The 21169-nt window shown below is 44.8% G+C and overlaps 1 protein-coding gene across 4 annotated transcripts in view; it reads left to right on the top strand.

Moving 5' to 3' along the window:
• The first annotated feature begins 9923 nt into the window (after positions 1 to 9923).
• klf12b (Kruppel like factor 12b) overlaps positions 9924 to 21169 on the top strand; it is a 301662-nt gene continuing 290416 nt past the window's right edge. Inside the window, exons 1-2 of one of the 4 annotated variants that reach the window (XM_085998491.1) lie at positions 9925 to 10080; positions 10214 to 10615. The gene's annotated coding sequence lies outside the window, so the exon portion shown is untranslated. Of the gene's footprint in view, positions 10081 to 10108; positions 10616 to 21169 lie in introns of those variants that run through there. The other 3 variants (XM_085998493.1, XM_085998489.1, XM_085998490.1) reach the window with 3 other exon arrangements.

Here is a 21169-nt window from a genome sequence, read left to right as displayed (position 1 = left end):
ACTTCACTTCTGAGAGACTATGCTTACCCCCACACGCGGTCGGCTTTGATCGCTCCGCTCGTCGGCTTCTCTGGTACTTCTTGTTAGTTCGATCTTGTTGGAGCAGGGAGCGAGAAAGAGAGAGAATGGTGGAAAAGAATCTATCTTTTTGGAGTCTGGTTGCCCCTATCTTTTCCCACCAATATTTAAAATCCATTTGTTTTAGCACTCCATTGCTTAATCAGTGATGGGTCATCATCGGACCCATGCGTATTGGATTAATGGCCCTAAGTCTGGGACATATCTTTCGGTCTTTGTGTTGGGAAAAAAACTGGCTCCCTTTCAGCTGGCTGAGGCCAGTGGGTTCATTGTTCTGCTTCTCTTCTGAGATGGAGGTGAAAAGTGTTTTTGCATATTAGAGTGGCCTTTTAATCAAGTTCAACAGAAGATAGGAGCAGGATGGCCCCCTTCTGTTTTCCAGGACTGTCGGGCGAATCCATACATTCTGGAGGACTGACAGTTCTTTTGTCACAGCCAACTGCCATGTGTTCTCTGGCGTTTTAACAAACCACTCCCCCATGCATTTGAATAGGGCGATCCCACCACAGGGAAAATGCCCTCAGAAAATCCCATAAAGTCCACAAAAATATTCTCAACTGAGTCCATTCTTCAAACAGAGACTTTGCGATCTCTTCAGTGGCATCAGTTCAAGGCAGCAAGTGTCTCTTGCAGGGGAGGTGCATGGTGGGTGCAATCTGAGCACCACTGAAATAGCAGGCAGTAGCGAGGTTGGAAGGTCTCCCTGCTTTTCAGATGCAGCTTTGGAGGTGCTGTTGGAGGAGATCGACAAGAGGAGGGACCTCATCTTTCCACCCAAAGGAAAGAAGGTATCCCGGCTAGCTTACCGCCAGCAAGAGCAAGAGATGGCAAAGCAGGTCAGTGCCAGAAGGAGCTGGCTGCAATTTAATGACCTCACAAGGGCTATTAAGGTAAGTTTCCTAACCCATATCTCTCATTACTCACTGCTTAGCCCTACATTACCTATATCCTCAGCACTCATAATCCTTCCCTCCCCTGCTTCCCACCACTCTCCTCCAATCATTGCAGCCCACTTCACTCCACCTCTTTCTGTTGCTACTGACAGATGCTGCACCAGCTGCTCTCCTCACTATCACTTCCTTCGCCTCCTCACTCCTGCGCCATCTTCTACACATCTGCAACACTATCCTACCCTGACATGCACATCATCAAAAAATCTCATTAGGCTACCACCAACACACTCCCTTCATTCTTGAAGAAGAAGCTGGAGCAAGCACCATAACAGGGAGCAGGGTTAGCATGGGCTTTTACACACACACAAACATGCCGTGTCGCTTTGCCCATGTCTGCTGCCATTTTTGTTGTCCCACAGCAAGTTTCTCTGCCCTGGTGATTGGCAATGGCTGTTCATTTTTAATCTATATATGTATTTTTTGAATTATCTAATGACTATGGTTGCAAGCTTCTAGCTCCTGGAGATTACGTGAAGAACCTAAAGTTATATTTTTGAGAAGATAGCAAACTCTAAGCACAAATGTCAATTTACTTTATGTTGCTGTCCATTGATAATTCAAACTTTTTTGCACTGAAAATTAATCAACTTTTCCATTAATTTGAATTAAATAACACAGCAAAGTGGGAATTTATTGTCTTACAAAAGTAACATTTTCAGAGAATTTGAATTAAATTACTTTGAATTAAGAGTAGACTTTATTCCAAAGTTCCTGTCCGCTACCAATTTTGTTAGGGTGGATTGACTTCCTTTCCTGCAGAAAGTGAATCTTGACCATAGATTAATCCCAATAATAATAATTTACAGTTATAAATCTGCATATGTGTCTCAGGTTTGCCTTTCTTTAGAAAATGTCTTCCTCTGTTCCCCAGCATAGGCTCTGGTGCAAGGCTCAACAGATCTATTAAGTTTCAAATTGTGATCAGTACTTAAAATCAAGATGTAAATTAAAATAAAGTGGAGGATTGGCTCCTATGGAGGCACATGCTTATGCACAGAGTGTTTGTGCCCATTGACAGCCTCAGTTTTAGAGAGTGCACAGAGTCATTTTGCGGGAGGTCAGAGGGCGCGATCGGTGGTGGGTCGGCTGGGAACGTGTTTTTTTTCCCTCAGCGGGTCGGGACCCCGCTCTGAACCCGCCGCCATACGCCTTTACCAAATGTCGGGTCTGTCAGCGCTGAGCAGACCCGACACGCAGCAGCAGGGGAGGCAATTACAATCATTAGTGGCTTGTTTACAATGGTTTTTTCCCAGCCTTTTGAATTTGACAGGCTGCCCACCGGTTTCCCGCTATGCCTAGACCTCGTCTGTTAAGCTGAGGTGGGAGGTCAGTGGCCATTGAATCAGCTGATGATTTGACAGCTTCAAATGTCAAGTCAAAGTTCGCAGTTGATTGAGAAATGTTCCCTTAACCACTATCTTCTGTAAACTGCATTTCCACTACAGATTCAGGATGCTGCAAGTCTTTACACAAGTCTCCATCCAGTCTGACCTCATTACCTCTCCCGCCATTGACAGATCACTTCTGTCATCTCTATTTCACCTGCCATCTATCCCATCAGCATGGGTGCCCTTGAAACTCTCTCACCTTGGTCCTCAGAATCCCACCACGATCAGCCCCAACACCAGCATCACCAGGCACACCAGCAGCACCAACAACAACACCAACCTTCTCTGCAATCAACTGATGCTGCGCAGGACACAGGGCATCAGCCCCTGACCATATTGCTGCCTAGGAGGCCAGGGATGGCCTCACCATGGCCAGATTTACTTCACTTCATGCTGTACACCCTGGCTGCTATAATGATGTGCCAGGTTGGCACCACGCCACACCAACACCATAAAGCATCCCTACAATGCCTTTCACACTCATCACCATTGCAGGGGATACCATTATGTCTCACCATTCATTGCAACTCACTAAGCCACTTCCAAAGGTGCACATAAATCTGTCCAAGAACGCAGTGTGTTGAAAATAAAGGTTTCAATGTTTGACACCATATTAACAGAAGCATTACATGAACATTGCATAAAACACCCACGTGCCTACCCTTGTGTGTTGTTAGTTGGTATGATTGCACTAGGATGAGGGTGAGTGTGAGGGATGGCCAGTGAGATGGGGGTGTCATAATATAGTTAGGGATGGGTGGAGGTGCAAGGTAAGTTGGTGTGAATAAGGATGTGCAGGATTAGGGTAGAGAAGGCAGAGTGATGGGGATGTGATGAGTGGCACAGCAGGATGAGGTTCAGTGTGGCTTTGTTCTAACGTTTCGTGATCTACTGAAATCATTTAAACGTTTACGGCACTGCACCCAGGTCCTCCTGACCACATCCCTGCTTTTGCCCTCCTCTGCAACGTGCAACCAGACTGTGTTGATCTCCTAGGGATGTCTCTTCCACCCATGGAAGGGAAGAGGACCTCCCTGCATGCTGTGACTCCAGCCATAAGCATATGCAGGGAGTCCTGGGAGAGCTTGGGTGCAGCCCTGCACATCTGTGCAGTGCTTGTTAGTGTTTGCAGCACCTCAATGCTGTAGAACACTGACAGCACAAATATCAAAATAAAGTTTGCCATAGTCCCTTTAAGAAAACCGGCTGATGACGCGTCATCAAATGACACCACCAGACCCGCTTCCTCTAATTGACCGGGAAAATCGCTGGGTGGGCTTAACAAGCCCAAACAGGGGAAATTAATTTCAGAGGCCGGGATGGAGACGGCAGCGGGGTCGGGACCCGCTACCGACATCGCCCGCCACGGACCCGCCGAGTTTCATAAAATCCAGCCCATAGAAATTATAGCACAGAAGGAGGCTATTTGGCCCATCGTACTTGTAGTGGAAGTGAATCACAATCCTTGGCAGTGTAAAAGCGGAAATACATCTGTTTTCCTGAGTGATTTTTGCGGGGGGGGGAAATGTTGAATGTATTTTTGGGCTCATTTAGAGTGAGGGATATTAGTGGTAGGAAACAGGGTTAAGGATAATAGTGCTGGGATCATTTTCCCATTTCACGCACCAGCACAACCCATGCTAGGGTGTAAACCTTCCCTATTCTGCTATTATACTGGCGTAAACAAATTTCACCCCCATGATATGCAGGTCAGATCACAAAGGGTCCTATTGTTACAATGTACCTCAGACCCAATTTCAGAAGAGCTGATTAAATCTTATCACTGATTGTGCCCTTTTTCTCATTTCCTGGACCAGCCATCCCTCAGGCATCTCTGAGTCAGATCATCAATTCACTGCCAAATTGTGGGCAGCTTTGTATTCTGTACTTGCACCACTACGAACTGAGTTGAGAGCTCTTAAAAAAAATCAGCCGCCATAGAGAAGTAAGCTTAATTCAAATCAGTGTCCCAAAGGTGAAAAGATCCTGTGCTAATGCAAAGTACCACCCACTTCCCTGATTAATGTCACAGTATCAGAGACGTTTATGAGTGCACTGCAGGCAAGCAATCATGATTGTACAGTACTCCACAACTCTTCATTTAGGAAAAGCAGGGCGGATTCACACCCCGCTCACTGGCCTTTGTGCGGTGGTGAAATTTTAAATGTTAGGAAAGAGATAGGAATGGAGAAAAAAAAACCAGACGAGCTGGCTTCCAATTCTTTTTCAATTTTAATATTTAAAGTTTAAAAAGTTGGATGCACAAAGGATTCGCTTACTTTGGATCCAACTTACGTTGGAGGTGCGAGATAACCCTTTCCCGCTGCAAAATTGATCATTCCCCCCACCCTCCCCTAGTATGTATTAATTTAGCCAAAAGATTATGGGGTATAAATTCGTCTTGGCTGGTGACGCAAAATGGGCGACTGCGAATTGGAAGCCTGTTGTGAATACCGTCTGATTATCTATCCATTGAAGTCAATGGTAAAAAAAAACAACATAACAAAATGTCTCTCCACTAGTCCTATCACCATCTCGTCTGGTTTTGAATACCTCTTAATGTCTCTTCACTTCTCTTTTGTTCTTTCATCCCCATTTCCCAGCCCCCAAACTGGCCTTTTAATCTGTTTCATTTCCTGTGCTTTTTCAGTCCTGACGAAGGGTTTTGACCTGAAACGTTGACTCTTTTTCTCTCCACGGATGTTGCCTGGCCTGCTGAGTTTATCCAGCATTTTCTGTTGTTATTTCGGATTTCCAGCATCCGCAGTATTTTGCTATCATAACAAAATGGGCTGCCAATTTGCTATCACTCGTTTTGTGCTACTGCCCAAGAAAAATACCCTCATTTGTCTCTGGACAGATTTGTCCCCCACTAGACTGCCTGAAATCGGATGCTGTTACAAATTCGGGACTTGCCTTAGGTATTCTCTTGGGTCTAGTGGTGCTGGTCAGTGCTATAAGCGCTCTGAACACCTTACATTTAGGGGCACACCCTAATTACGCAGGAGTGTAACGCAAGGATGTAACAATGGGACCCCTTGTGATCCGAACTAGATATCATGGGGGTATAGTTGGTCTACACCAGTAGCATGTAACAGGCTCACAGCAAATCGCTAGCCCATTTTACACCATGCCCCATTTTCAATGGAAAAGATCGATCCCGGTGTCAAACGGGCTGCCGATTCGCTATGAGCCTGTTACGTGCTACTGGTAAGGACCAATTTCACCGCCACTGGCCTTGCCAATGTTTTTAATGGCAGACCAAAAGCATCAGTAAGATAAGGCCAGATTTGAATAATTAAACTGTTTTATTTTACAGACAGCAAGGCTGGTATTTTCTGAGTTAAGAACGGGTGGGTTGGAGGCGTGTGGGAAGTGAAAGTTGTACAAATGTAAACCCTGACCCCAACCCGCCTCCAAAACGCTCACTTTCACCTTTCACTCAGGCGGGACGAGGGGTGGGCTGCCAATCCGCTGCCAAGAGGCGGGTTGGCAATTTACATATTATAATAAGGGCTGAAACCTGGGGCAGGATTTTCATTCAGGAGTCGGGTTGGAGGCGGGACTACAACTTTCGGGGTTGTAGTCCCGCCTCCATCGCGATGTGGCCAATCCACACGATTTTAACTTGATTGACCTTGTTGAGCCCGCCCAGTGGGCTCAGCAGGCCAATTAAGGGCTACCCGGCAACAGGTGACATCACAGACTGAAATTTCATCTGTCAAGAGGTTTTGACAGATGAAATATCAGCGTTTCACAGCTGTTTGAAGCTGTCAAACACTGCCAGTCTCACTTCTAACCTGAGTCCTTCTCCACAGACTCAGTTAGAAATCTCTCCTGCACAGAAAGCTGCAGGCTGTCACTTTTGACAGTTCGCAGCCATTCTGCTTTCTGTGCCGGTGAGATGAGGGACTCCCGGGACCGAAAGGAAGGAAGGCTGAAAAGGTAAGAAAAGGTCATTTAAACTTCTTTAATCACTTTAGACACTCCAAACACACTTACCTTTGCACTCATGCACACATCACTCACCTGTACACCGACATCTCGACCCCTCCAAGTCCTTCAACCCGACGGCCCGACTGCTCTAACCTGGCGTGGTTTGGAGCCGTCGGGAATCCCACCCTTCAACCTTAAAAATAGGGATTAGGCTAAAAACTGCCTGTTAACTACCTGTTAACAGGCAGTTAATTGGCACTAATCCCTTCCCGCCTCGGGTAGGCGGGTCCCAGTGCGGGGTGGGTACCCGCCTCCTTTGAAACTGGCATGGAGGCGGGTTTGGGTGCGGGATGGGGTCGGGACCCCTGATTTTGGGATTTTAACCCCCCGCACGCCTCCAATCCCGACTCCACGGCCCAGTGAAAATCCTGCCCCTCTACTTTAACCTGCTTGGCAGGTTTTACTGCAGGCGGCCGGGGATCCCGAGGCTTGGGATTCCCAGTGGCTGCAACAAGGTGGCCTCAGCCTCGGGGAACAATGCTTGGGGGCCGGGAGGAGCAGGAGTGCTTCTACCCAGACCCCCAAACCCCCCACCATCAGCCTGCCCCTCCTCGGGGTCATGGATCCAACCCCCTCCCTGGGATCGGACCCTCCCGGGGCCTGGAACACCCCCCACCCCCGAGGGATCGACACCCCCTCCAAGGAATCGGACCCTCCTGGGGCCTGGAACATCCCACCCCTGCCCACTATCCTGGGCCCAGCACTTACCTGGTCCGTGTTCCCCGCCCGACTGGAAGCCAGCCTGTCAATCAGGCTGGCTTCCAGGCGGGGAATGCGCCCCTGACATCGCACGCACGCTGACTTCTCCCGGGTCCCTCCCCCGCACCGTACGGGGAGGGACCCAGGAAAATCCAGCCCCAAGTGAACATACAGAGCAACAGTTATTATTGGACTCACTTAATTCAATCCATGCAACTTGCCTTTGTGTAATAATACAAAATAAAGAACATGCTACGCATACCCATATCGGAGGGTCGTCATGCTTGTCTTAAACAAATAACTTCTAAACTTCTGACCCTGAGGAAAGGCTGCCCAAGAAGCTTTCTGTTCAAAAACCGGATTGTCAGTGCGTGTCTTTGCCTCAATTCTTACATACTGAGTTCACAAACAAAAGGGGAAGGTCTATGCCAGAAAATCCTTGCCTAGTGCCTGGGTGCAGGGACCTCCCAGCAAAGTGAGTGAGTTTTCTTCATCACAGAGAACAGTTAATGAATTGCCATTTGTTTTTGTCCTTTGGAGTAACAACTTTAATACCTAGCTCCTTAGCATTTTACCCACTTTTCATCTCAGTTTCATTTTTACAACTTGCGTGAATATATGCTGCTCTAAAAACCCCAACATTTAAATGTAACTCTTTTCCAAATCCTTTCAGTGGAAAAATGGTTTTAAAAAAATCCCTAAATATGACAGGTGCATACCCACCAAGAACCTGAATATATCTAATTCCCCACCCCCCACTACCAACCCCCCCAGCAGCCCCCCCCCCAGCCCCACCACTTCCACCCACCCCCACCCCCACCCCACCCCGCCACCACCCCTCCTCCGCCACCACCCCCACCCCCACTACCCCATCAAAGTGCCAGGGATCAGGTCCATGCTGGCCACTAGGGAAATGAAAGATCTCCTCCTCCCACCCCCCGCCCCCACACATGCATACAAAAGTGCCAATGGCTGCATCCGTGCCCACTGCTAAGCCACGAAGCAGACTAAATGGATAATCGCCACTGGGCTACCAGGAAACATCCAGGGACCTTGACAGGACCCAGTGTCTCCTGGCCATCGCACCAGGATGTGCAAAGTACATAATCTATTGTGAATGTGTGTCACTACTTGTTTTAGCTAAATGCCTGGAAACCACAAACCAGAAATATAACTTTAAGCCTGGTTACAAATGGGTTCTTTTAATTATTATCTGCACAGGAATATCTCTGATGACTATCTTCTTCATTGAAATATGGTTTATGTATATAGACATAAATAACAGTCAAATGTGGTGAGTTTTCTGATTGGCACTGCTTAAACAGTTTAAAAAACCTGCCTTGCTTCAGTACACGGAAATATTGACAGTCCTGCAGCTACAGAACAATGTGCGTTGACAAGTGCATGTCCTAGGAAACCTGCTTTGGTTCGTACAGACAAGGTCTCTCACTGTCTTTGATCAATGTGCCTAGCAAAATGCCGTGTCAAATTTTAGGTTTTGATAATAACGCTCTGCCATTAATTAAAGCTGCAGTATTAAGTGGTTTGGAACTGCGCGATCATTGTTTCCACTGTGGCTGAGGTAAATTCCCCCCGCAACCCCCACCGATATGCTGCGAGAATCTCCAAACCTCAGGTTGCCACCTCCACGTTTCAGTGCGCACTGTGACTGCCACCTCAGGCAGCCTGGGAACCAGTGCTCCGCTCGCTGTGCAGTCTGTCTGCTCGATCAGCTCAGGTCACTTCTCAAGGCGGAGGAGGAGGAGGAGGAAATATGTCAGAGCTGATGCAGAGGTTGCATAGCAGTGGCCTTTCTCTTCTCTCTCAACAGCAGCAGAGAGGGAGTCAGGAAACTGCACAAATCCCTGGCAACACTCCATCCCCCATCAGGCTTCTATTTTTCTAGCCTGTTCTCTCTCAAATAAAAACAGCTCTATTCTCTACTTGTGGCTAGAATTGACACCTTTCAATAACTACTGTAATTCTAGGCAATATTCTGTTTTTAAAGTATTTTTATATTAGTTATTACAGTTTCTGTAACTGTTATTTTCATAAAACACAGTTGGTCATAAGTGGGCTGCTCAAGTGGGCTCTGTTTATTTTACAATTTAATATAAAACTATATTGTGTAGAAGAACGGTCTCAAATGATGGGCAATTTAATGTTGCACAGAAAGGGTGTGCGGTAAGTATGTAAGCAGGTATATTTTAAACACAGCCAGGACAACAGGACAGGGTGCAGTCTATTTAGGTCCACCGCCACCTTATTTTAACCTCATTCTAAATACTTTCACACGGCTCTGCTAAACAGAGACTTCACAGGCTGCAAGAGGTATTTCTGACTGTGTGCTGCAGCCACATAGGTTTGTGGGTAGCTCTTGACAAGACAGGAGGTTAGACAGGGTTATAGAAAAAGATAAAGGCATGATGATTTCGGTAAATTAAAGCACACTATAAATAATGCTACTTTGAAGCATAAGCTCCTAGAAGTAAATGGATCACCAGCAGTTCCGATATTTTTGGGAGAAAAATATGTGTATATATTTTTATTATATATACATACATGTACCTCTATAATAGATATAGATATATACTGATAATAAATATATATATATATATATATAATGTAGATATATTATACACATATACATACAGGGAGCTCATACTGAAAGTCTACGCTGATTTTGATGCTGTAAACTGACTGAGCTGCTCGGAAACCTCCTACAAAGGGGCCCCTGTGTAATTCGATGCATGCTGGTAAGGCTTAGGGTATATTGTCCTCTGTTGTTTATGAAGCCTCCACCCACTGGCCCACCCTACATTAACCGGATCATGTGACTCCGGTAAGTCATTTGCAAGTACAACAGTCCTCTGTGCGCCCCCATTCATTTCCTGCAAACAGCAGCTGAGGGAGAAGAGACACTGTATAAGGGAAGGAAATATTTCTCCTCTGCAGCTTTCCACCAGGTCAGCGCTTTATTTTCTTTCTTCCCATTCTTTGTGTTGTGCTGGCTCACTTCTGAAGGCAGTGGCAGTGGTACTGCGTTGAGGAGGCACGCTAGATAGAATTTGACTCGTGTCTCGCTTGTTTTCCTAACAGTTCTTGCGGTGATCAGAAATCTCAGTGGCTTGAATGTAGTTGTTGGTGTGCGAGGATGAGTCAGAAGGGCTACAGATGTGCGAGTGTCAGTGAAAGGGAGGCAAGCTCATGCCAGCTTCAGTAGCCTTAGTGCTACATCCCGTAATCAGTGGCGATGATGTGCGTCTGTCGCTCGATACTGGTTCATAGTTCATAGCCAGAGCTGAAGCCTTGAGAGGTGCTATCTTGGATTTTTGGTGGACTTGGCCAGAGTTGACAGCAGACACTTACAGAGACTGGCGGAGAGAGGGTCGCTTGTTCAGTTTAAAAACAGCTAGACACCACACCACTCTGCAGCCTGGGATTGCTGAAACGAAAATAGGAGTGCTATCCCCTGGTGGCATTAGATTCTGTTAATGCCATGTGAGTACTGTCAGAAACTGTCCGGCTTTACTGTTCACAGTCATAACCTTGTTCTGCCCAACATCATCCTTTGAACATGCATGTCTCTGTGTGTGCGCATTTTTAGTACAATCCTTGACCTCCCCACCTTTTGACCACTGTTTGTTAAGCTATACATAAGGGGGGGAGTGACTATAAATGTACATGTTTTATCACATATTCCTCTACCCTGGTAAAAGCACAAGGCAGAGATTTAAAGAAGAAATAAAAAAAACTGAAAATAAATACTTCCGCTCTCCAGCAGCTTTTATTTTAATATTTTATGTGGATAATGCAGCAATGGGCATTTTTGTCAATAGGTGAGTTCAGTAATGTATTTGTGCTGCAGCTGTTATACAATAAAAAGACAGCATTAATTTCAGGCTCGGAAGGATTAGGAGCTGTAGAATGGTTGTAGTTCTGCTTTGCAGGAGGGCGGCAGGGAAATGTATCGGGTGGGGTGCGGGAGTGGGAGTGGGTGGGATTTGACTGGGCTGGAAACTAGACTATAACCAGCCACTGTTTGTAGAACACTTCTGTGAGAGAATTTAGTCTTAACACTGCGACGGAGTTGCAGACATTATCAGCTTGCTGAACTTTATCCACTAGCTATGGTCTAGTGTGTTTTAAAAAAAAGATTTTGAAAATATAGTGTAGTCTCAGCTAGTCCACTCTGTTTCCTATCATTACTGACAAGAAGTGCTATTAGTTAGATACTAAAGTTTTAGGAAGTTGAATTCAGGAGACAGCCCTTAGGTTTTACAGACTGGAATGAAAACAGGTCAGAATTATAACCTAAAGTACACAATAGTTTATTTTTGTTATCGTAATCTTGCTTTGTTTGAGGATTTCGAAATAAACTCAGTCAGAAAGCTTGACAGTCGCTTTACAGATGTGAATTGCCATTTGGGGGAGGGGAAGGGAAATATCAGGTCAAACACGCCCACAGTTGACCAGTTATGTTGAACTGGGGTTGGGTTCGGATCCCCTGTGAAATAACAGACTCCTCTGTTCTACAAAAACTGCAAAGCAAAGCCAGGAAGCAGCAATGCTACAGTGTTAGATTTCCAGATAGGAGATATGAATTTGACTCAAAAACGTGACTGATTTTCCACAATTACTCTTTCCCTTGATAAGCTTGCCATCCTTGGCAGGAGCTTCTGTAGAGGGAGGGAGAACCAGAAGGGGAAGGATCTACTCTCACACTTTTCCTGAAATAACATCCAGTGAGGAAGTCCATGAAGAAATCTGTGGGCTGAACCATTTTGCCCTGATTCGGTGGGTGGCTGGAAGGTTATTTGTAATTGGCAGGAGAAAATATTACAAAAATAATGCTCTTTTTTAGATCCAAACGCAAACAGATAAAATACTCTGAATGGTGATGTTTCCTCCTGGATTATCTTTACAGAAGTGGCAATTTTCATGGTTTGGCTTTGAGTTTGAATTATTCGGGGTCAGTTTGGGTGAAACCGAGCTAAAAATCCAAACTCATTTCTGCTACCAAAGTACTTTTGTGTCTATGAAATAATTGTACTCTCGCAGGAGCTTTACAATCCCCAGTTTTCTTTTTTTCATTTTTTTTTATATGACTGTCAAACAAGGCCCATTACCTGAACATATCTTGTTCCACACAGGAGGTATGCTGATTAACTCATGACTACCAGCAATGCCTTGTGCTTTTCTAATAGAAGGTGCACCTGCTGCCAGGTGAGATGGTCCATCTTGTTCCCACAACCTCCCCAAGGTGAGCCATTTGGCCAAAGTGCTCAGTTGATGGCAGGCACACACATCGAGCTTATAATCATATGGCCTTTTTAATTAGATGACAAACATAGCATTTTGACCCCTCCTGCACTTTTTTCTATTCGTTATTAAGGTCAAAGCTGTCATCAGTATTGGCCGGCTGGTACAGTTCAACAATTCAACTGGATTGAGCTGGTCTGTATGAATCCGCCTCCCCCCATCCCTGTGAGCCAAGAGAGAATATCTTATCGGCCTATGGCATTCCATTTAGTAGGCCCACCATGAACTGGCATGACCCACAGACTCAAGGAGAATGAGTTTGAATAAGCAGCCTATGTACTTTATATCAACAGAAATTATCTACGGGATGTAATATTCTAAAAAAAAATTGTAAGCCTTCCCTCAATATCATACATCATGTTCAAAAATAATACACAATTAGAAATGTGTAGCTAGCTTCCATGATGGCACAGTGTGTAAGAACATAAGAAATAGGAGCAGGAGTAGGCCATTCGAGCCTGCTCCGCCATTCAATAAGATCATGGCTGATCTTCTACCTCAACTCCGCCTTCCCGTACTATCCCCATATCCCTTGATTCCCTTAGTATCCAAAAAGCTATCGATCTCTGTCTTGAATATATAACGACTGAGCCTCCACAGCCCTCTGAGGTAGAGAATTCCAAAGATTCACAACCCTTTGAGTGAAATGTTTTTCCTCATCTCGGTCCTAAATGGGCGACCCCTTATTCTGAGACTGTGACCCCGTGTTCTAAACTCCCCAGCCAGGGGAAACATCCTCCCAGCATCTACCCTGTCAAGACCCTTAAGAATTTTATATGTTTCAATGAGGAATGCACCACCAGTGTGGTATTGAGGTACACAGATCTGTAAGGTTCCAGGTTTGATCCCTAGTCTGTTCTGTGCTAGCTGACCTGAGCCAAGGGGTGGAAGAGGAGCACTATAATAGGCCTGGAGTTGTCAGCAACACATTAGAATTGCACATAATGCTTCCAATGCTGCCATCCCTCCATGCACCTAAATGGTGCCCTGGTTAAATTTAAATAGGGGTTTTTTTTCCTCACACTTGATGGTAAAATTTTTGGCAAGGGGAGGGGGAACCAGGATGAAGCATCAGAGAAGAGAAACAAAGGTGCATAGAGGACTGGGAGAGACAAACAGCATTAGAATAAAGAGTAGTCCAGAAAGAGGAGGTATCTGACAGGGAAGAAATGCAAAGCAGACTAAAGCGGGTTTGGTGGGCATGTGCATAAGTGCGCGGCGCGTGACAAATAAGGTTGGTGAGTTGCAGGCACAAATGGCCACATGGGGTTATGATATAGTGGCAATAACGGAGACCTGGCTCAAACAAGGGCAGGAATGGGCACTTAATATTCCTGGCTACAATGTATTCAGATGGGATAGGGAACGAAAAAAGGAGGAAGGTGGCAGTATTGATCAAAGATACGGTTACAGCCCTGCAAAAGGATGATGTGCTATAGGGTTCAAAGACACAATCTATAGGTAGAGTTAAGGAGCAGAATAGGAGTTGTTACACTGCTGGGTGGACACCATAGGCCATGAAGTAATGGGCAGGAGATGGAGGAGCAAATCTGCAAGCGGATTTCAGAAAGATGTGGAAACAATAGAGTAGTGATAATGGGTGACTTCAATTATTATTCTAATATAGACTGGGGGTGGGGGGGGGAACAGTGTAAAGGGAAAAGTGGGGGAGGAATTCCTGAAATGTGTACATGAGAACTTTCTCAATCAGTATGTTTCCTGTCCAATGAGAAAGGAAACAGTGCTGAATCTAATTCTGGGGAATGAAGAGGGGCTAGCGGAGCAAGTTTCAGTGGGGGAAGCATCTGGGAAACAGTGATCATAATATCATTAGGTTTAGTTATGGAAAGGGACAAGGAATATTCAAAGGTGAAAATACTCAGTGAATTGAAAAGGGATCTGGCCCAGGTAGATTGGAAACAAAGATTGGCAGGTAAAATATTAAATGAACAATGGGAGGCCTTCAAGGAGGAGATAGTTCGGATACAGACTAAACAGATTCCCATGAGAGGGAAAGGAAGGACATCCAAAGCTAAAGCTCCCTAGATGACGAAAGAAATTGAGATTAAAATGAAACAGAGAAAGGACACTTTTGATAAATTTCAGGTTCATAACACAGTAGAGGATCAAGCAGAATACAGAAAGTGCAGAGGAGAACTGAAAAAGGAAATAAGGGGGGCAAAGAAAGTGTATAAGAAAAGATTATCAGATAACATAAAAGGGAACGCTAAAGTCTTTTATATAAACATATAAAGAGTAAAAGGATAGTCAAAGGAAGGGTTGGACTGATTGAAGACCACTAAGTAAATTATCTTGTGGAGGCAGAGGGCATGGCTGAGGTACTGAATGAGTACGTTGCATCTGTCTTCACAAGAGAGGATGCTGCCATTGTTACAGTAAAGGAGGAGTGGGTAGAGAAATTGGATAGGATTAAAAAAAAATGGATAAAGAGAAGATACTTAAAAGGCTGGCAGAACTCAAAGTAGAAAAGTCACCTGGTCCAGATGGGATGCATTCTGGGTTGCTGAGGGAAGTAAGAGTGGAAATAATGGGGACTCTACCCACAATCTTTCTCCTTGGAGCCCATGAGATTAAAATGACAATGGCAGTGGGGATACAAAATTGGCTGAGAGACAGAAAGCAGATAGCAGTGGTAAAGGGTTGTTTTTCAGACTGGAGGGAAGTATAGAGTGGTGTCCCCCAGGGGTCAGTATTAGAACCACTGATTCTTTTTGGATTATTTTTATTTTATTCATTCCTGGGATGTAGGCGTCACTGGCAAGGCCAGCATTTATTGCCCATCCCTAATTGCCCCTTGAGAAGGTGTATATTAATGACCTGGACTTGTGTCTAGGGTGCACAATTTCAAAGTTTGCAGATGACACAAAACTGTTGCTGCTTCATTCCAGGCTGAACTCCATAGTGGGATGGAAGAATTCCTGATTTATTGAGAGACTAGGAATTCCCAGAGGCAGTCCCAGAACAAAACAGTAGTGCCAAGGATTAATTATAGCCAATACTGGCAGGAAGAACAACATCAGTAGATTGGGCAGCAGTATCTCCTGGCGAGATCCCTTGAGGCAGCTATTTCAATGCAAGCTATGCTTCAGCAGCTTGATTTGCTGCCTTAGGGAATAAAACGTGTACACATTTGCATACACAATGCACACCAGGCTATACTGCTGAGTAAGCCTTAGTAGCCCTGGGTAGTGGAAGGCAAATTTCAGCCAGGGCTCCTGATTGCAGTCCAGTGACCCCTGTTTTGGTAAAGTACATGTGTGGGAACATCAGGTGAGGTCAGGATTGGGCTCAGGTGTGATGTCCCACTATCGGACATCTTGTTGATCCACACTGTCTCAGTGCACAGGTGAAGAGTGTCCACTTCATTGAAGTGCTAGAAGACTGCTGATGTACCATTGAAATATATTCCTGCAAGAGCGCGTCTCTTCAAGAGAGGAGAGGGAGAAAAGGCAGGAAATTGGGGAGAGGGAAATAAATGTATCTGATAATGTAATATCTGGTTACCTGAACCAGTATTCGGACAACATAGGGTTGGAAAGGCAAGATACTAGCCGAGGCCCTTCAGTCAATATTATCCTGTCCTGTCAGATTCAGACAGACTAATCTCACTGTCAAATTGGTTCATCTTGGGAAGAGAGGAGAAGGAAGGAAGGAAGAAATAAAAATCAACTGGGTAATATCTCGCCAGCAAAACTGTACCTTTGAATGGCTGATGGCTGAAGTATTGATGGCAGCGGTGAAGAAACCCATGGTCCAAAGCTGGTGAAAGGACACTAAATACGGAGATGGGATTTCAACTTAACGTTGGTGTTTGCCATCAGATAGGGAAGTACTCATGAAAGAAAAAATGAATATACTTTGTATGTCAGAATAGTTGACTTTAAAAAATACAACCGGGCTAGGTTTCGAAATTGGGATGCCCACAACCTAAGGATCCCAGGAGGTCTGTGAGATGTTCTGTACCTCAACTCTATTTACCCACCCTGGCTCCATAACCATTAATAACCTTCAGAGGTGTTCGGCTGCTTCGTTAGGTATCTTTTAATTGGGATGAAACCATTTAGTCTTGTTTTTTTCCCGTTTTTTTCCCCCTCCTCTCCTGAAGGCACTGACTCATGGCTGAAGTACTTTTCCACATGCTCTGGCCACCGTCAGTTATCTACTCATGTAGTTATTCTTCATGTGTGAGTCCAAATCGCAGTCTAAGGATAAGGGGTAAGCCATTTAGGACAGAGATGAGGAGGATTTTCTTCATCCAGAGAGTGGTGAACCTGTGGAATTCTCTGCCACAGAGGGCAGTTGAGGCCAATTCATTAAATATATTCAAGAAGGAGTTGGATATATTTCTTGAGGCTAAAGGGATCAAGAGATATGGGGAGAAGGCAGGGACAGGGTACTGAATTTGGATGATCAGCCATGATCTCATTGAATGGCGGAGCGGGCTCGAGGGGCCGAATGGCCTACTCCTGCTCCTATCTTCTATGTTTCTATGTTTCAAACAGAAAGGGGTCAATTTTAATCTGACCCGCCAGTCGGGAAATCGCGATCAGGCGCAGCGCTGGTTTAAACCCCGCCCAATTTTACTCTAAGTTGAAGTCAATGGAGATGCTGCCTGACCTGCTGAGTATCTCCAGCATTTTCTGTTTTTCACAGAATCACAGAATCACAGAAACCCCACAGTGCAGATAGAGGCCATTTCGGCCCATCGAGCCTGCACCAACACATATCCCACCCAATCCCCGTAACCCCTACACCAACACATATCCCACCCTATCCCTGTAACCCCACGCATTTAATCCCCCTAACACTAAGGGTCAATCCATCATAGCCAATCAACCTAACCCGCACATCTTTGGACTGTGGGAGGAAACCGGAGCACCCGGAGAAAACCCACGCAAACACGGGGAGAATGTGCAAACTCCACACAGACAGTCGCCCGAGGCCGGATTCGAACCCGGGTCCCTGGCGCTGTGAGGCAACAGTGCTAACCACTATGCCACCGTTTTTGTTTCAGATTTCCAGCATCTGCAGTATTTTCTTTTTCTATTAGTGTTTAATTCACTGCCACCTCACTTCCAGGAATGCCCACCCTGAAGAAGTTTTGCTCTTCTCCCCGACGGGAGTTCCGTTTGTCTCTTTAACCTGTTCTTCTTATCACAGACCTTCCCTTTTGTTCTTTCATCCCCTCCCCCCTTTCGCAGCCCCCAAACTTGCTTAAAAATCTGTTCCACTTCCTGCTTTTTTCCAGTTCTGACGAAAGGTCATCGTCCTGAAACGTTAACTCTGTTTCTCTCTTCACAGATGCTGCCTGACCTGCTGAGTAGCTCCAGCATTTTCTGTTTTTGTTTCAGATTTCCAGCACCTGCAGTATTTTCTTTTTCTATAAGGGGAGCTGGTTGGTGTGCGTATAAATGTAGGGTGGAACAGCTTGGTGGGGGATTGAGGGGACATTCAGAAAAGGAGGAAATGTATTGAAAATAGTGTTGCTTTTAATGGACGACCTTAATGGGCAGTTGGGGAGCCTAGGGTAGTTCACTGGTTTAAGTGGAGAGGCAAGAGCAGAGAAGGTGCTACATAAAAAAAGCACTAATATTGATTCTATGTGGAGCTACATTTTCTAACCTAAAATAAGATGTTTTTTAATGAAAGGTAAGCGTGGGAAGGTGTGGCAAGATATTTGCAGTTCTGAGCAGGATGAAGGCTACTGTGGCTGCACAGACCTAAGAGAAATAAGCAGCTACATACACCTTTATACTACAATCGCATCCTGACCAGCTGTTTTCTTTGGGGTTGCTGACAGCATTTTTACACACCTTCTTTATTAAGGAATATAAATGGTCAGTCTTAGAGCAGTGTGGGTGGAGGGTTGGGGGCAGGTTGATCACCTGCCACTTCCTTTCACTTCCTGAAGTTATGGGGCAAAAGGAAACCATGAAAGCAGAAGAAAAACTTTAGGAACAACAAACAAATGTATCAATAACATCATAGTAGAGAAATGGCTCACTCAGGGGGACCAGCAGTTTGCTATATAGAACACTGGGCAAAGTGAAAAATTACTGTAATTTACTTTTGATTTGAGGGCATTTTATGATGTCAGAGCATTAGGCCATCAGGCTATCCAAAATACACATGTTTGGAGGGCGCAGAAGGGATTCAGTACTTTGTATATCTAACAGAAAAATGTATAACAGAGAACGATTTGATCAAAAGCAAGAACAATTTCACCTTTATCAAGTTGAAAGTCTGAAAGACAAACTGATTCAGCAAATTAAGCGACAGCCTTCTCACACTTTTTTCCCATTTGCAGAGAGAGCTGGGCCATTGCCAATTAAGTTTTATTAATAACTTGACACAGACTGGCGTCAGCCCCTTCTCATTCTTTTCACCGTTTAAGAGGAGTGTGCAAGTGACAAAGTTAGTAGACTTTGATCTACGCCTGATCTAGTATTTTTTTTTCTATGCCTTTATGGTGTTTTGTTTATTTAATTTTTTTTCACTATTGTTTCTCCAACCCATGGAGAAAATGGCTGTATTATTCCTTCTGAGCACTATGAGGTCACTTGCTCTTTGCTGCCCTAATGTGATTCCTGTAAGATAACGTAAAAGTCCACTGAAAATTTATGTAAGCTTACTGATTAATATTTATCCAGTAACAAGAAACAGCAGTTCTCACTGCTGAATAAAATAACCCTTTAGTTTCAGGTCATGGGTATACAAAAGCTGCAGGTCCACACGGGGAGCTTCATTGACTCATTATTGTGTCAGCTTGATAACGCTAGCAGTAACAGGTTGGATTTTGGGACCTAGAAGGCCGTGAGTTTAAGTGGGTCGATTGACATTCAAACTTGCCAACTCCTCATTGTCTGACTTTTACCAGTTTTTGACCAAGTTGTTGGATAGAACAACAGCAACGATTTGCATTTATATAGTGCCTTTAACGTAGTAAAACCTCCCAAAGGCACTTCACAGGACAAAAATTGACACCAAGCCAAAGAAGGAGACGTTAGGATGGATGACTAAAAACTTGGTCAAAGAGGTAGGTTTTGAGGAGCAACTTAAAGGAGGGGCGAGAGGTGTAGAGGTTTAGGGAGGGAATTCCAGAGTTAAGGGCTGAGCCAGCTGAAGGCACAGCTGGGAACTCTGAGCAATGGTAAGAGTGCTTCTTCTTGCTGGGAGGCGGAGGAGAAGAAAGACTGTTAGGACAAGCTCCACCTCGAGGGAGACATCTCCAGTTGGCTGACCGCAGAGTGTGAGCGACGGCACAGTAGGAAACGCAGTGAGACAGAATGTTGCTTTATCCTGACTAGCAGTGGAAGAGTGCAAGCAGAAAGACATCTAAACCTAAAAAAATAGAGGCAGGGTGGGCAGGAGAGTAGAGAAAATAAACCCAGACTTTATTCTTCTGCAAATGGACTTGCTAATCTGAGATACAACATTTGCTTTCCTCTTTATAGTTGCATCCCAGTAGCAGTGAACTGCAGAGCTCTCTACTTATAATGGAGTATATTACGATGCTGCTGATTCTAGAAGGTTCAGGCTGTTGTTACGTTCAGTTGGTGGATCTTTCCAGAGAGCAACTGATACCTAATACCAGAGGCAGTGCCAGAAAGCAGCCTAGTTCTTTGACAAGGTTGGGGGTTTTTTCCTGTTAGGATCAGTTTATTACTCAACAAAGCAGAAATTTCATGTGTGCTTTTCTGACAATTCCGAAGCTCTTTGCATTGCTCTCAGCAAACAGTATGACTTGTCACTGACGGCACTGTGCCTGTGGGCGGAGACAGAGGGTGAGAGAGAAAAAAAACACTCCACTCTTGGATTTACATACAGGAGCAAAGGATACTGAGATTGGTCTACTGAGGACCAGGATATTGATCTCCGCACTCCATACGAGGCAAGGATAAGAATAGGGTTCATGCTTTTTGGCAAATGTAAAGCAAGGTCCAAATGAGACTGCCAAGTATCAATCTATATGCATGCTGATTAATAATGTTCTGTGTCTACAGTACGTTTTGCTGCCAAATCCACAATATTCAGTTGTTGTGAATTCCACAAATGGTAACGTGATTGTCATTACTTACTGTGCCTATTTACATTGCTTAAAAAGCCTATATTTCAGAATTGGTATCGAGATTGGGACATGCACATGCTAAGAACATGCAAAAAGTTTACTCTTATTTAATGCAGGATAATAAAACAGCACGACCCTGCAACACTAATGTGTGAGGGTTGTTACTGTTTTTACCATTGTGCCTGTGAAGGTTCAGTATATCAGTGAAATTGTTTTTCCACTCAGTTGCAGCATGCAGCACTCCCAGACTAGCTGCAACAAGAGCCAATTGTATTTTGAAGGTCCTTTTACTCTGCCCAAAATATCTGTCTCCACCCCAGCTTGCACTGCCTCCTACTGCAGAACTGTGACATTTTCCATTCCCTACAGCAGCCACCTCTGTTGCCTTTCTGCGTGAGATTGCCCAATTAGTGCTAATTAATGCTGAATTATGGACAGTTTTATGCTGTAGACTCATGTCCACTGGGAAAGAGTTGAAAATGGCCAAACCCGTATCACTTAGTAAAATTAACGGCTGTCAGAGAGAGGAACTATTCATCCCATCTGTCTGAACTTGATTCAGTCCAGAGTCCCAGAAGTGAAAGGGAACTGATCTAACTCGCTGTGCCAAAATCACATTGTTGTAATGGCTTTACTTATGTTCC

The sequence above is a fragment of the Somniosus microcephalus genome, chromosome 10 (assembly GCF_052327205.1).
Source record: "Somniosus microcephalus isolate GS21.2 chromosome 10, FLI_Smic_1.0, whole genome shotgun sequence".
In the NCBI taxonomy this organism is placed as follows: Eukaryota; Metazoa; Chordata; class Chondrichthyes; order Squaliformes; family Somniosidae; genus Somniosus; species Somniosus microcephalus.
The sequence above is the reverse complement of the archived record's forward strand: the minus strand, read 5'-3'. Positions and strand labels throughout refer to the sequence as shown.